Below are 15,402 nucleotides of genomic sequence, written 5' to 3'. Positions count from 1 at the left end.
ATGCCTGAACAATGACAATTTCACTGTACTAATCAGTGGGGTAGTAGACACCATTGGATGAGCATGTGTACTGTGTGGCTGTCACATTCAAAATGTCTGAAAGAGTAGAGCAATGAATTTACATCAAATTTTGCATTAAGCTTGAACATTCTTCCATGGAAACTATTCAGATGATTCAGAAGGCCACAGCTACGGCAACTGGTGATACAACAATGCACTTGATCGTGTATCACATCTTGTGCAGAATTTTTTGGCAAACACCAAATCACCCAGGTGATTCAGCCCCTCTACAGTCCAGATTTGGCACCCTGCAATTTCTAGCTATTCCCAAAACTAAAATCATCTTTGAAAGGGAATAAATTTCAGACCATTGATGAAATTCAGGAAAATACAACAGGGAGCTGATGGTGATTGGGAGAATTGTGTGAGGTCTCAAGGTGCCTACTTTGAAGAAGACTGAGGTGTTATTGTCTTATGTGCAATGTTTCTTGTATCTTTCATCTTCTTCAATAAATGTCTCTATTTTTCATAGTACATGGCTGAATACCTTCTGGATAGATCTTGTATATTTCAAAGCTTTAATTCCATCTATCAAACTTCTATGATATAAATGCAATGTGTACATAAATGGTGTTTAAAAACAGAGTCTCCTCTTTTTCTGTACATACCTGGTATTTAAATGTTTGATTTATTTTGAAGCACCTTGATTTCCTTAAAAATAAAACAAAAACTTCTAGGAGATCATATTGCTGATTAATAAAGGCTTAAAGCAAATGGGAAAATTTTAAATAAAAAATATTTATCTTACTGAATATTCTTTTCACTAATCAAAAATACAACATAAGGTAACAGCATCCTCTATATGGAAAACCTTCAGCTTAAGTACATTACAATACATCATATCTTTAAAATGAGAAACTCACTGCAGCTTCTGGGCAAGACAGAACTAAAGGGTGCAAGTAGATTTATCCAGGTTCTGAAACAACCACAAGTGAAAACAGACAAAATTTAAGGAAATGATGGTTTTCAAACTTGGGACATTTGGCATCAGAGGACAGCGATCTCCAGAGAGTAGACACAAATAAGAAGGACCCAGTGATATTTTCTGTTACTGTTGCAAAAGTGATTTCAGACCCTGCATAGAGAGGCGGACCCAAACAGAGTGCAGAGTTCTGCCAGAGTGGAGTGAAGAGAGCTTGGAATCACAAAGGCTAAGGTGGCAAGAGCATCTAAAAGGAGGGAGCTACAGAAACAGAGCATTCCAGAAATGGGAAGACCCCAGGTGTACATCATAAATCTTCAGTTGAGTACTTACCAATAAATGCATGTACAAGACCAGAAATAAACACACCCCAAAAGATCAGAGATATAAACCTCTGGAGCTCATTCAGGGCTAGAAAGAATTCATGTGTCTACCAGCCAGAGTGAAAAAAAATTAATTTGTGATTACCAGGCAATTAGCAGGGTGTATTGACTCCAAGTGGGGGCAAAATCAGCCCAAGACTAATGACTACTGTAGTTTTGCTGAAGAAAACATAAGATCAAACTTTACAGGATGAAACTATCTAGAGGTAACTTAACTAGAGTATATGCCATAAATTTTTTAATCTCTTATTTTTTTCCACCACCATTTATCTCCACACTACCCTCTTCCACCTCCAGCAATAATTTTTACATCCAGTACTCAGCTAGTAAAATTCACAATATATTGCATATAATAAAAATAGTCATACAACAAAGCAGAAAAATATAATTCACAATGATGCAAAATTATGTAAAAGAAAGAGATCCAGAAATGGCACAGGTAAAACAATTTATAGAGAGGAACATTAAAACAGAAATCATAACTTTTCCATATGTTCAAATATATTGATGAAAAATTGAACATGTTGAGACCAGGAAGATATATTTTTCAAAACTCCGCTTCTTGAGATAAAAATTATGATCTCAATGAAAACTCTTCTTGATGGAAATAAAAGTAGACTAAATACTCAGAAGAGTAGTAAACTTAAAGGTACAGTAATTGACATGTATATAAAACTAATTAAAAAGTCTAAAAGATAAACAAAGCATCAGTGTACTCTGTGTCAACTTCAAACAGTATAAAATTAGTGAATTTGAATCCAGAACAGTAGAGAGAGAAGTGGAGAGAAAAATATTTTAAGAAATGTCTTGAATTTGATGAAACTGTAAAACTACTAACAATCAGTAAGCCCCAATAATAAAAAAAATAAAGACAACCAAATCAAGGCAGTTTTTACTTAAGTTGATTAAACCAACTTAAAAAAGAGTCTAATAAAAAAAGACAAATAACACAAAATAAACAAAGATAAAAACAATAGCAGACTTCTTTATGAAGACATTGAGACTTTTATGCTCTGAAAGGAAAACCTTTCAACCTAATATTCATATTCATAAAAATTATATTTCAAAAATAAAGGTAAAATAAAGACCTTTAAAAAAACTCTCAGTTGGTATTAAGACTCCCCAAGGTTTTCTTTTCATTAAAGTGGCTCTGAAAAGTACTGTTTAAGCTTTTCTCCTTGCTTTTAGAAAACATGTTTATTGAAATATAATTCACATAGTATAAAGCCCATCCATTTAAAGTATACAGTTAAGTGGTTTTAGAATATCTATGGAGTTATACAAATATCATCACAATCTAAGTTTAGAACATAAATATTACTGCAAAAATAACCCTCATATTTGTCAGTCACTCTAAAGGCCCCCCTTCCAGACTTAGGCAACCAGTAAGCTGATTTCTTTTTCTATGTATTTTCCTACAGTGGATACATCATATAAAGGAAATTATAAAAGATATGGTCTTTGGCACCTGGCTGCTTTCATTTAGCATAATGATTTCAAGGTTCATCCATGAAATAATATATTATTATAACTCCTTTCTTTTGCACAATAACATATTATTTTATGGATATAACACATCATATGTATTAATTAATCAGTTGATAGACATTTGGTTAATATGTATCATATACTTGTTAACATTTGTCATTCTGTATTTTTTTATTATAGCCATCTCAGTGAGCATAAAAGGGTATCTCACTGTACTTTAGATTTGCATTTCCCCAGTGAGTCATAGGCTGCCATCGTCCCATGTACTTTTAGACAATTTATATATCTTCTTTTGCAAACCATATATACAAAACCTATACCCATTTTATAATTGTGATACATATTCTTTTGTATTTGAGTTATAATTATTATTTATTCTGACTGGTTCCTTAACAATTATATATGATTTACATATACAAAATGTCTTCCATTTTATGGGTTGTATGCCGTTTTGATGGTATCATTTTTTTAGCACAGAAGTTTTCAATTTGGAAAGAGTCTAGTTTTTCTTATTTTTGTCACTTGTGCTTTTGATGCCACATCTAAGAAACCATTGATTACCTAGTCCAAGATTATGAAGGTCTACTCCTTTGTTTTAGTCTAAAAATTTGTTTATCTCCTAAATTTAGGTCTATAACCTATTTTAATTAATTATGCTCCCTTTGGTTACTATTTACATGGAATATCTTTTGTATTTCTTCACTTGTAGTTCATGTGTGTTCTTAACACTAAAGTGTAGCTTTTGTACACAGCATATTGTTGGATCTAGTTTGTTTTTTTTTAAATCCGTTCAGCCACTCTGTCTTTTGATTGGTTAATTTAATCCATTGCATTTAAAGTGAGTATTATTAGGTAAGATATCACTATTGCCATCTTGTTGTTTTCTGACTTTATAGTTCCTTTGTTTCTTGCTTCTTCACTTGCAGTTCTGTCTGATAGATTTTTTTGTAGTCATGTGTTTTATTCCCTCTCAATCGTTTTTGTATCTATTATAGATTTGTGTGTGTGATTACCATGCTAGATGAAATACCTTAAATATATATTCATTCTGTTTTAAGCTGTTAGTGACTTACCTTCAATTGCATACAAAAACCTCTACCTTTTTACTTCCCCTCTCCCATTGTATGATAGCAATTTCATAATGTATGTATTTTATTTTGTGCATCCTTTAACACATTATTGCATCTATAGTTATTTTTAATATGCTCTCTTCTTTTAACTTTTACACCACGAAGTCATTTATACGTCACCATCAAAGTACTAAGGTATTCTGAATTTGATTATAGATCTACCTTTACCAGTGAGTTTTATGCGTTTATAAATAACCAAATAGGGCTGTAGCCTAGGCCACAGAGGGATTGAGTACTCCCCAGGTCTGTAGCTGGCACAATGTGTCAGCCACCTGGTCATGGGCTGCTTTCTCAAAATGGTCTTCCTTGGTAGTGGAGTTCACTGGAGTTTCACAATCTCCTGCCTGGATATCAAAGTTTTCACAAAAGCACTTTTATCCACGAATGACTGCCAAATCATTGCTGCTGAGGAGGAATACATGTGTGGGGTCTCTTATGTTGACACCACTGCTCCGTGATGACTTTAAACTAAAATATTATAGTTAGAGTATTCAGTTAAGAAGCAGACAGCATCAAGCTAGATATATTTTAAGCAACAAAATATTAAGTAGATAATCAAAATAAAGAGTATTACCATGGATAAAGAGATCACAATGATAAAGTGGTCAATATATTAAGAAGGCATTATAACCCTAAATATTTACACATCTAAAAAACAGAACTTTAAAATACATGGATCAAAAATGACAGGACTGCCAATAAAAATAGACAAAGCCACAATTATGTAACAAAGTTTCAAGACACATAAAGTAAACAATAATATAAATAAAAACAGAAAAATCCATAGCTCTAATAGAAATTTCAATATCCTTCTTACAATAATTTATAGAATAAGTAGAATATCACTAATGATATAAAATACTTGAGCAACATTATCAACAAAATTGACCTACTTTATATTTAAAGAATTCTCCCCCTAACAAATGTGAAATGACCATTTTTTCAGGTGTACTTGAAGTATTTACTAAGATGAGTTATATTTGGAACTATAAATGTCAATTGGCAACAGATTTAGAATCATGCAAAATCACTAACCAAAAAGGAAATGTCCCCTTAGGCCTTATGTAAGTAAAGTTAATTTTCTGTCATTTACATCCGAAATATTGAGAATGGTAAAGTCCCACAGAAAGCTGAGATTGGAATATAGGCTTATCATTTCCAGAAGATTTCATCTTACTGCTTACAAATTTTTGAAAGTGTTAATTTAGCTTTTTTAATTTTATTTTTTCCACCTTAAACTCACTTTTTTTTTCTCATCTTCCTGAATACTTCCTAACTTTTAACCATATTCTGTCCAAAGTTTAATGTAGACAGAATTGGGAGAATGGTTTTTCTAGTATTATGGTGCTGAAGGTCATGTGCTAAGTCATTTTTAACTGATCTCATAATTTTCCCTTTCTATCTCACATCATGAGAAAAGAAAGCAAGTATTATGTAGTTTGGTTGTTCCAAATTGGTAGAACAGTGGTCTTCATATTTTAAGGAATTAAATTAAAGTTTTGATTGTCCACAGAAACAGTCAAACATACACATGTACCCAACAATGTACCACTTTGCAAAGTTTCATGGATTCTAGGTTAAGAATTTTTCTTATAAGCAGAAAGACCACATTCTAATTCAAAATGATTTTTGTGATTCATTATTATATTTTACATTTTATTTATTTTGAGAAATTATAATACTCAAGTTACTAGAAATTTAGAAGTACTTTTATATTAATTTTTATTTTATTGTTCACATAGCACCCACATAAGTGTTGAAGATAGTGTGAGTCCGCAACATTTTATTTATCTGTAGATTCTACGAAGTGTATAAATAGACTCTGCTCTATATTAATGGCTTTATCAGAGGTCTCTGTAATATAGTGAACCATTGAACCACTGTTTTACTTCTTTTAATTTCCCCTTGTGTGTCTAAAATATTGAGTCACAAATGACAGTATCTTTGTGAAGTACTATGCTTATCATTATAAATTGAAACCAAACACCTTCAGTGGACACCGTGTGAAAGAAAAACCAGAAACAATCAGGTGAATATTGTGGAACAACTGCTCATGCAAATAATAATCACCACTATATACACTGTGTTCCAACACAAAAGAGAAAAACTTACAATAATTGCAATGTTTTCCCATTTTCATATATGTTCATTAAGATGTGTTTATTTGACTCACAACAGCCCTGTGAAGAATAGGTTATTATTATTGTTTTATTTTAAAAGTAAAAAAGTTCCAAAAGACTCAATGTTTCCACCCTGGTTCTGAAGCTTTGGTTTACTCATATAAACCCTGGTCGTAAACAGTAAATTTTAAATGAAAACATTTATAAATATGCATTTTATTTGCTGGTACAAAGATGACATAAAGTATGGTTTAAAAGGAATTCAAACAATTTAGAACATAGAAATCCTTAGGTTATTCTTACAGCAATAAAGCAGAAAGTCCAAGTAGAAAAGCACACAGATAATTTTTAATCAAATAAACTGTCTCCTCAAAGTTATCTGCCTTTTTTACTATCACTTGCAGCAAGAGAGCCTTGGTACATCTGAGAAATCATAAAATAAACTCACAATTATAAAATTTAATGAGAAATCAAATAACATAAACTAATCTCATAAAAAAAGAAACGAGGAAATTAAATAAAAATGTGGCCAAGATAAAGAAACCTGGCTGTAGTACTCTTTATGGTTTGCCAGTTCACAGCCTGCTATAAAAAATCACTGCAATTAATGGATCCAGGATTGAAACACTTGGAAAATGGAAGGAGATATTCCCACAGTTATTATTTTTGCTGAATTGATGATATAATTTGTGACAAGGAGTGTGTAGAAATACTAGCACCATAATGTAAGAATTAACCAACTTTCCAACTATTTTTGTATATTTTAATACTAAAAGTCAAATGCAATGTAGTAATGATACAAGTTCCAAATAAATGGATGTTTCATACGATATACCAGAGACTTCTGGCATTGCAGTCAGTTAATTTAGGTTTGCATCTCAACTTTTCTGCTGATTAGCTCTAGTGTGATCTCAGCAAGGTTGTTTCACTTTTCTGGACCTATTGGTCTTCATCTACATGCAGAGGCTTATATTAAGAAATTAAACATGCCAATAGTAAAAGATAGTAGGCAAAATATGAAGAGTGTGTTAAAGAAGTGTACTTCAAAGAAATATAAAATTCATTACCAGTTTTAATTGTACATGAGAGTACTTCAAATTATAATAATAGTGATGAATATTTATTCAATTAATATTTATTGAGAAATTACCAGGCTACCTCTGTTAGGTACTGCATGATATCAGATATTCTGGAAAATGGAATATATCAAAATATATTCAATTTATATTACATTTACACAGAAATAAATATTGGTATATTATTTTAAAGTAATGCTGTGACATGAGTGGTATAAATTTGCATTTTTTCCTGAATATAAAAGTTACAGTTTTAAAAACTTGAAATATTTCTAAAATAAAAACAAATATCATTTGAAATACTGAGAGATAGCCCCTATTAACATGTTTCCAAAAATGTAATAGTATATTTTTATATATATATCCATTATATATATATCCATATATATATCCATATATATATATCCATTTTAAAGTCAAATGATACTGAACGTCTACCAATGAATAGCAATCCTCAGCCCTACACACACCTTCCTATCACCCTGTTTTGATCTTCTGATACAACCATTTTTTAATACTAATTTTGTTTTTTCTGACATTTATTTCCACATACCTAGATAATAAGGTTTATGTCATTGATTTATCAGTACACTGCATATTAATTTAATTTTATTTAATACCAGGGTTTAAGTCTTTTATATTTACCCTACCCTATCCCTTCCTTTTTCTTATCCATACACTGTTTTTTCAATTGCTGCCATAAAAATTTATCACAAACTTAGTGCATTGAAAAGCATAAATTTATCAGTTCACTGTTTTGTAAGTCAAAATTCTGGTAGGTCAGCGAGTTCCTCTGCACAGGTTCCCACAAGGTCAAAATCAAGATGTTGGCTACCCTGGGCTTTTATCTGGAGGCTCTTGAGGAGAATCCATTTCCAGGTCTTTCAGGTGGCTTACAAAATTCACCTCCATGTGGCTGTAATATTTTTTTTCTTGGACATCAGTTGGGACTGTTCTTAACTTTATGTTGCTTTTCCTCAGTTCTGGCAGATGGCTCCCTTTATTAGAACCAGAAAAACAAAGACGTGAACACCAAAAGACAGGTAGGAACTCATATAAGCTACAACAGTTGCTCACTGCCATGGTCTACCATCCAACCTCTATTGATCCATAACACCCTCACATGCAAGATTCATTTACTCCTCTCAAACTTTCTAAAAGTTTCAGCCCCTTACAATATTTACTTAAAGCCATGATCTCATCATTACAGATCAGCTCCCAGTGAAGATGAGGCTTCTGTGTATAAGCCATCAATTACAGCTCTCAGGGTACAATTCCTCTCCACCTGTGGACCTGTGAAACTTAAAAAAAAAAATCTTTCTGTTGACAAGAGGGAAGGAGGGAGGGGAGGGCAGGGAAAGGGAAGGGCAGGGGAAAGTCAAGGAACATATAGCAAGAAATCATGGACAAAACCAAAGGGGAAGAGCTGAGAGAGGGAAGGAGGGAGGGGGCAGGGGAAAGTAGCGGGGGGGAGGCAGAGACAAATGTATTTAGAAAGAAAGAAAGAAAGAAAGAAAGAAAGAAAGAAAGAAAGAAAGAAAGAAAGAAAGAAAGAAAGAAAGAAAGAAAGATCTTTCTCAAACATACCCAACATACAATAGAGGGGACATACCTAAAATAATTGCTATAGATATCTCATTCAAATGTGGAGAAAGGAAAAGTAAAAAGAGGTCACTGGTCCATAGGAGTTTTGACATCCATCCAGACAAACTAGCAACAGCGTCTTCTTTTTCCCCTCAGAAAATAATGTCTCTGTTTATTTTTTAAAATATTATTTTTCAAAATATTATTTTTCAATTACAGTTTATATTCAATGCTATTTTGTATTAGTTTCAGTAATACAGCATAGCAGTTAGACAATCATATACTTTACAGTGTTCCCCTAATATTTCCAGTAATTATCTGGCACCACACATAGTCATTACAATATTATTAATTATATTCCTTAGGCTGTACTTTACATTCCTGTGTCTATTTTGTAACTACCAGTTTGTACTTCTTAACCCCTTCACCTTTTTTACCAAGTTTCCCAAAACCCCCTCCCCTGTGGCAACCATCAATCTGTTCTCTGTATGTATGAATCTGTTTCAATTTTGTTTTTTGTTTATTTTGTTTTTTTTAGATTGCACATATAAGTGAAATTATATGGCATTTATCTTTCTCTGACTGACTTATTCACTGACATAATATCATCTCCATCCATCCATACTGCCATAAATGGTTGATTTTATTCTTTTTATGAATGAGTAATATTCCATTATATATATGTACCCCAGCATTTTATCCATTCATCTATTGATAGAAACTTTGGTTGCTATCAATATCTTTGTTAATACCTTGGCTATCGATGTTATCTATAGTTTGTTTATTAGATTTCAAGACCGGGGATACAGTTTGCTTTCTTGAATGTGCCCTCTGGGCCATGCTTCCTTTAGCAACGAAGGATAACATTGTTTGCGGAGACACTTTATCAGCCTGATTACATCTAGGAGAATTTGGCAACTCCAACTCCTGTTTTTATTGTCCATCCTTTCTGTCCCTTTCCATCCAAAGTGGCAGTTTTTGCTGAAGTAAATTTCTCAGAAATGTTGTCTATCGCTCATGGATTTCACTGAGGGCCATTCCATTAAACAAAAAACACACCCACAGGGTTTTTTTAGGTAACATCTCTATTTTGGACTCCTGCTGAGATGGTTGAAGGACAATGCTATTAAGCATCTTAGAGACCCTTTAGTTTGATTGAGAGATTCTGTGAGACATATTTTTTAGTCTTGTGAGAGAACACTTTTTAATCTTGTGAAAGAACACTTTATGTGACTGAATACTCTGGCTTTTTTATCTTTCTGAGGTTTTAGCAAGGTGTTGCGCAGTTAACATCTTGACCTTTTCTCTAAAGCATGTTTTCATGACAGGAAATCTCTTAATGTTAGTATTTTTTCCATCTGGAGAGATTGAGAATTTTCAAAATTATTCCTGTTTCTTTTTTTTGTCTAATAGTCTCTTTATTTGCCTCTCTTCTTTCTCATTTTATGATAAGCATCAAAAAAGGAATTAGGTATCATCTCCAACAACTTCCTTGGAAATCTCCTTAGCTGTATATATAACCAAATTATCACTTAAACAACCTGATTTTCACATAGCTGTGGGAGATAATTTTGCTGAGTTTTCTGCCACTTTTACAAGAGTCCCCCAATCTGAATCTTTAAATTTTCAGTAACTTGTTCCTTACTTCCTTTTGAGTCCTCCACTGTAGCTTCCTTCAAGTCTAAATCTCTACTAGAAATCTGTTAACTTAGGCTTTTGTCATGCTCCTCAAAATTCTTCCAGCTTCAGTCCATTGCTCAGTTCCTAAATCACTGACAATTTTAGGTATTTGTTACCACAGCATTGTACATCTGGTACCAAGATCTGTTATGTCTTCTCTTGCTGCATAGCAAATTATCACAAATATAGGGACTTAAAGCAGTTCATTTATTATCTCACAACTTTTGTGGGTCACTGCTTCAGACAACTTTTAGCTAAGTCATCTGCTTGAATTCGCACAAGGCCACAATCAACATATTAGTTTGGGGGCACCGATTGCTCAGAATTTTTAAACTATGCAAATTGCTGGAGCACTGTGTACTTATATATGAAATACATGAAGTCATGAGGTATCACTATTATTGTAATGGTATGCTATATTATTAGTAAACCTCTACATCTAAATGACTTGGTGTTGAAGCAAATTGTTTTTCAAAGTTGACCTTTGATAGCTTGTATTTCATATTATGGTTTGATATAGTTAATCTTTTCATGAGTCATAGCTCATTTTGAAAGTTATGGTTCCTGTCCTATTTTATAGATGGATCAGCCTGATATTCTCTGGGATAACAATGTAGGATCGAGCAGGATGGAAACCAGAATGATACTTCTGGTTAAAAAGGCTACGACTATGTTTGGATTTTTTATATAAGTTCAATTAATTTTTTATTTTTCTTTGTTATGAGAATAAAAATAAATAAACGTATATTATCTATAGATTAATATCTATATATCATATGTCAGGGATTGCATTTATTTTCTTGAGTGAAGTTGTCATATCAAAACCACAGATATAATTGATACCAACACCTGGATAAGTTTTTTAATTTTATACTATTATTTTCCATACCCTTTTTGGTTTTTCAATGGCCAAACAGGTAAGTTAAATGTGGATATGATAAGAATCACCACATTTCTCAAGTTATCGGCAATTGCCTCAGCAATTTTTCCAATGGACATAGTACTGCCTTTAGTGTACCATCTTATCAGGACATTCATAGAATATTTTTATACACTTCCCATCATAATATCATGTTATTCCCATCCTCTCTATAAAGGTTAGTGAGAAGTGCAGAGTTTCTGCCAGTAACCAAGCATATTTATTTCCCACTATACTCTCTGGGATTGGTTAAACAACCACAGGATGCACCCAAGGTCCCAAAAAACTCCTGTTAGATTGACTTAGGTCAAATCTTTAGTTGTCACTTGAAAACACTAACTCGTAGCTTGTATCATTTGGGATCTTGGAGAATAAGCATGCAAGGAGAGTCAATTTTAAGTAACTCCAGGAATGTCTGGTGAATTTCTTTCACCAGTGTATAATCTACTTAGCAATATTGTATATCCCTTTGGGAAATTCTTAGGTGAAGTTTAATGGTCTAATCCCATGGCTATCTTGTAGGCTGCTCCTATAAAAGGTCTAAGCCTCTTTCTCTAAGTGGCACCAATCTGTGAAGTAGCTTAAGCCTGGACACAAGGAAAGAGTATATTAATCCCCATAATATTAGCCATACTCCAGTTTCTAAACAGTTGATCTAGAATTTCTACCTATATATGTCAAACAACCATATCTGGTTCCTCATTTGTTTTAAGAATCCTATATCCATTAGTCATTGTCATTAATCTGTGTATGTCAAAAGAGTCTGGTTCCCATAGAATTCTTTTAACTTATTTTATAACTTACTTCTACCTTGTCTGTGGTATTTAAGCATTGCCATCAAGTTCTATCATTTTGAGATTCCACTTTTTTCCCCATTGAATTTGCGGAATTCAGTTCCATTATAGCATCCTTTCTTGCTTTTTTTTTTTTTTTCACTTTTTCTGACCCACAGAGAAGAAACACCAGAGATCTCTTAAGTGACTGATATTCTTCTAACTTCTTCAACACAGATAATGAACTGTCTTACTCACAGTGTGGTTTGTAAGTAGTTGAACAGATTCTTTATAGATACATTCTAATAGTCTCATTTCTGGGAGTTTTCTGGTATGAAAAGAAGCTTCTGGCATTAGGACCTCATTAACTAAAGGCCACAATTGTATCCAGGCTGCAATTACTGAATCAAATGAACTATTAATGTCAGTTCCAACTACTGAAGATGTAAATTAAATACAAATCCTAGGTAGGTGAACCTCTGTCAAGGATGGGCCCAGAAATAGTGCAAGGTACTGGATTGGAAAGATGTTGTCTGCAATGACAAAAGGCATTCAAGGAAACACTGAGGTTCTAAGTTCTTAGCCTTATTCATTAATGTGGACATGTAGCAATTCCATGCTTCAAGTTCCTGCTGCTTTTTCAACAGTACCCATACAATAGTATAAGAGAGCTTGTGGAATTAAGTCTTTAGTTGGTCTTTCAAAGTCTGTAGTTTATCCAATCAGATCCTGGCTTCTGTGTTTGTATGAGCAATAACAGATTCCTTTAAAGTTGCCATTGAGACATTTTGATTTTCAGTGCATATTATTAATTACATGTTAATAGTTTTTAATTTATATTTGTACATATGTATGAAAAGCAGAAGCAGTATGTTTGGACAATTTTTATAATCACTAATTTTGGCACAATGATCAGTTGCCACAGCTACATGATCTCCCCAAACCTAGTGCTTTACATAAGCTTCATGCCCTTTACCTAATGCTGCCTCCAGAAGTAAGGATTAGGCGTGCTTCATTTTCTTGAGGCAAGAAAATTATTCTTTTGTTATTTGAAAGTATGGAGCAACCTAATGTCTGAACAGGTGTTGAACTATTTTTTCTGGCCATCTGCAGGACCAGTTGTTTACCAATTTGGCTTTCATTAAGAAACAGCACACTTAAAACAAGATAAATTGAGAAGAGTTCATTGTAAATTTATAAAAACACCAATGTAAGATAATCAGAGGTATAACTGTTACTAGTCTTGTACCAAAAGAGACACAGGAAGGAAGAAGTTGACTTGAAATCTGATGAACATAGTGGTTGTATTAGTTTCAGTACCAGAAACTAGGTGCCATAAAACAACAGAAATGTATTCTCTCACAGTGAGGGAGGTTAAAAGTCTGAAATCAAGGTATAAGCAGGGTCATTCTCTCTCTGAGGGCTTTTGAGGAGAATCCATCCCTGCCTCTGCCTACCTTTAGAGATTATTGGAAATCTTTGATATTCCTTGGTTTATAGATGAATCTCTCCAATATTGTCTTTATCTTCACATGGCCATATTCCTTTTGTGTCTTTCTGTCTCTGTGTCTCTTCTCTTTTTATAAGAACACTAGTTATATTAAATGTACGGCCTACTCTACATCAATATGAACAATTATATCTACAAAGACCCTATGTTCAAATAAGTCATATCTGGGCTTCTGGAAATGAATAAATTTAAGAAGACACTATTCAGCCTAGTACCATTATATAAAGTATGCACTTGAGAAAGGCTTTATCCTTCAATAGAAGTGAAACAATTAGCTTGAGTTGAGCTAGAAATTATGGAGCTAGGAAGATAAATATGTTGGCTTTACTCTTTTCCCTCCATCTAAATGTTCTTCTGTGCTCCCTATTGGACAAGAGAAACTAGAATCTAGAAGATATGAAATCCATATTACTCAAACCCTTGGCCAGAGAGCCAGATAGAGAAAAATAAAAAGACAATCTTAAAGAGCAAAAAATATTTAGTGTACCCTTAACAGGACCCTGGAAATCTAAATAAGCTCACTAGGTTACCATACAGATGTGGAAAATGTACTAGAAGTTAGGTACTTGATGGAATGGAAATAATCAAAGCAGGAAGATATAACCTAAACTCTATAAACAAGTAAAGTATTATTGTTGATAGAACTTGTCAATTTTTTTGGTAGCCAGGGGAGAATGCAAACACATTCCCCTACTACTACAAATTATGCAGTTGAGTTTCACACAATTGGGGAAATCACAGGTGTCAGTGCACTTGGAGTACAAAGGATAAGCCTCACCTTGGGAAAACCACCTTCATGATGACGGTATCTCCCTTGCCAGGTAAGTATAAATTTGTCAGTTTTCTATTTTGGAGCTTCATCTGCCTTTTAACTTCTCAAGAAGCAGAAATTATTGGGTACTTGAGAGAAATCAGAAAGCTTTGAGAGAAACCAATTAAATTCACCTATTTTGAAAATCTAATACTATGAGAATCCAGTAAGGTTCTATGCTAACCTGAAAAAGAAGGCAATTACTTTTCTAAAGATGCTTAGAAGTACAGAAGGAATGACAGAGAATAAGTACTCAAAAACTGATTATGGGAATATCTTCATGAGTTCTGATCTTACAGTCAACTAAAACAATCTTTTGAGGATTCTTTTTAAAATTAAGATTAATGTGGTTTGGGGAAAAAAATGACCTTTTATTATCCAAAATGAGTAAACATTTTCTTATCCAAAATAAATTAATTTTTAAAAGAAAATAGGATGCCTGGGTTAAAGTAATATAAATGAAACATTCTCTAACATATCATCTCCTTATGCCACACTAAAATATTAGGAATACTAAACAATAAAACATTCACATTAGCACTGAAAACTTAGACTAGCAGTCATCAATTCATTAGTGCCTGTGGATAATGTCCATGAGGAGCAAGATACAGTGTCATCTTTCTATTCACCTCAGCCCTGACCAAGGTCATTAATCAAGGAAAAAATAAGCTTTAGTTTGATTTACCCCAACTCTGTTACATTAACCAACAGGCACATTTCTGTAACAACCAGACACTCTCTGCAGGAACACTGCCTTCTTAAGTAGCCATTGCCCATTTCCGACCTCATGATTCCCTTCCTTTCTATATGCATTCAGACACTACGCATATCGTGCTTAGGGAAAGAAGAGAACAGATATTGAAACTTGACATTCTCATATAGAATCCTCTCATCTAAAGTGCTACCACTGGGAGGGGCACAAAAAGAAAGGTAATTGATATAGTTG

General features: G+C 33.3%; 1 non-coding gene across 1 annotated transcript; it reads right to left on the bottom strand.

Annotated features, from left to right (window-relative positions):
• Positions 1-14,310: 14,310 nt before the first annotated feature.
• Positions 14,311-14,474, bottom strand: LOC129073783 (U1 spliceosomal RNA). The gene has a single exon (XR_008529465.1). It is a non-coding gene; the product is annotated as a U1 spliceosomal RNA (small nuclear RNA).
• Positions 14,475-15,402: the final 928 nt, after the last annotated feature.

The sequence above is a fragment of the Pteronotus mesoamericanus genome, unplaced genomic scaffold (assembly GCF_021234165.1).
Source record: "Pteronotus mesoamericanus isolate MK-2021 breed Mesoamerican mustached bat unplaced genomic scaffold, CSHL_Meso_final contig_43, whole genome shotgun sequence".
Taxonomy (NCBI): domain Eukaryota; kingdom Metazoa; phylum Chordata; class Mammalia; order Chiroptera; family Mormoopidae; genus Pteronotus; species Pteronotus mesoamericanus.
Note: the sequence above shows the minus strand (reverse complement) of the source record. Positions and strands in the feature narration are given on the sequence as shown.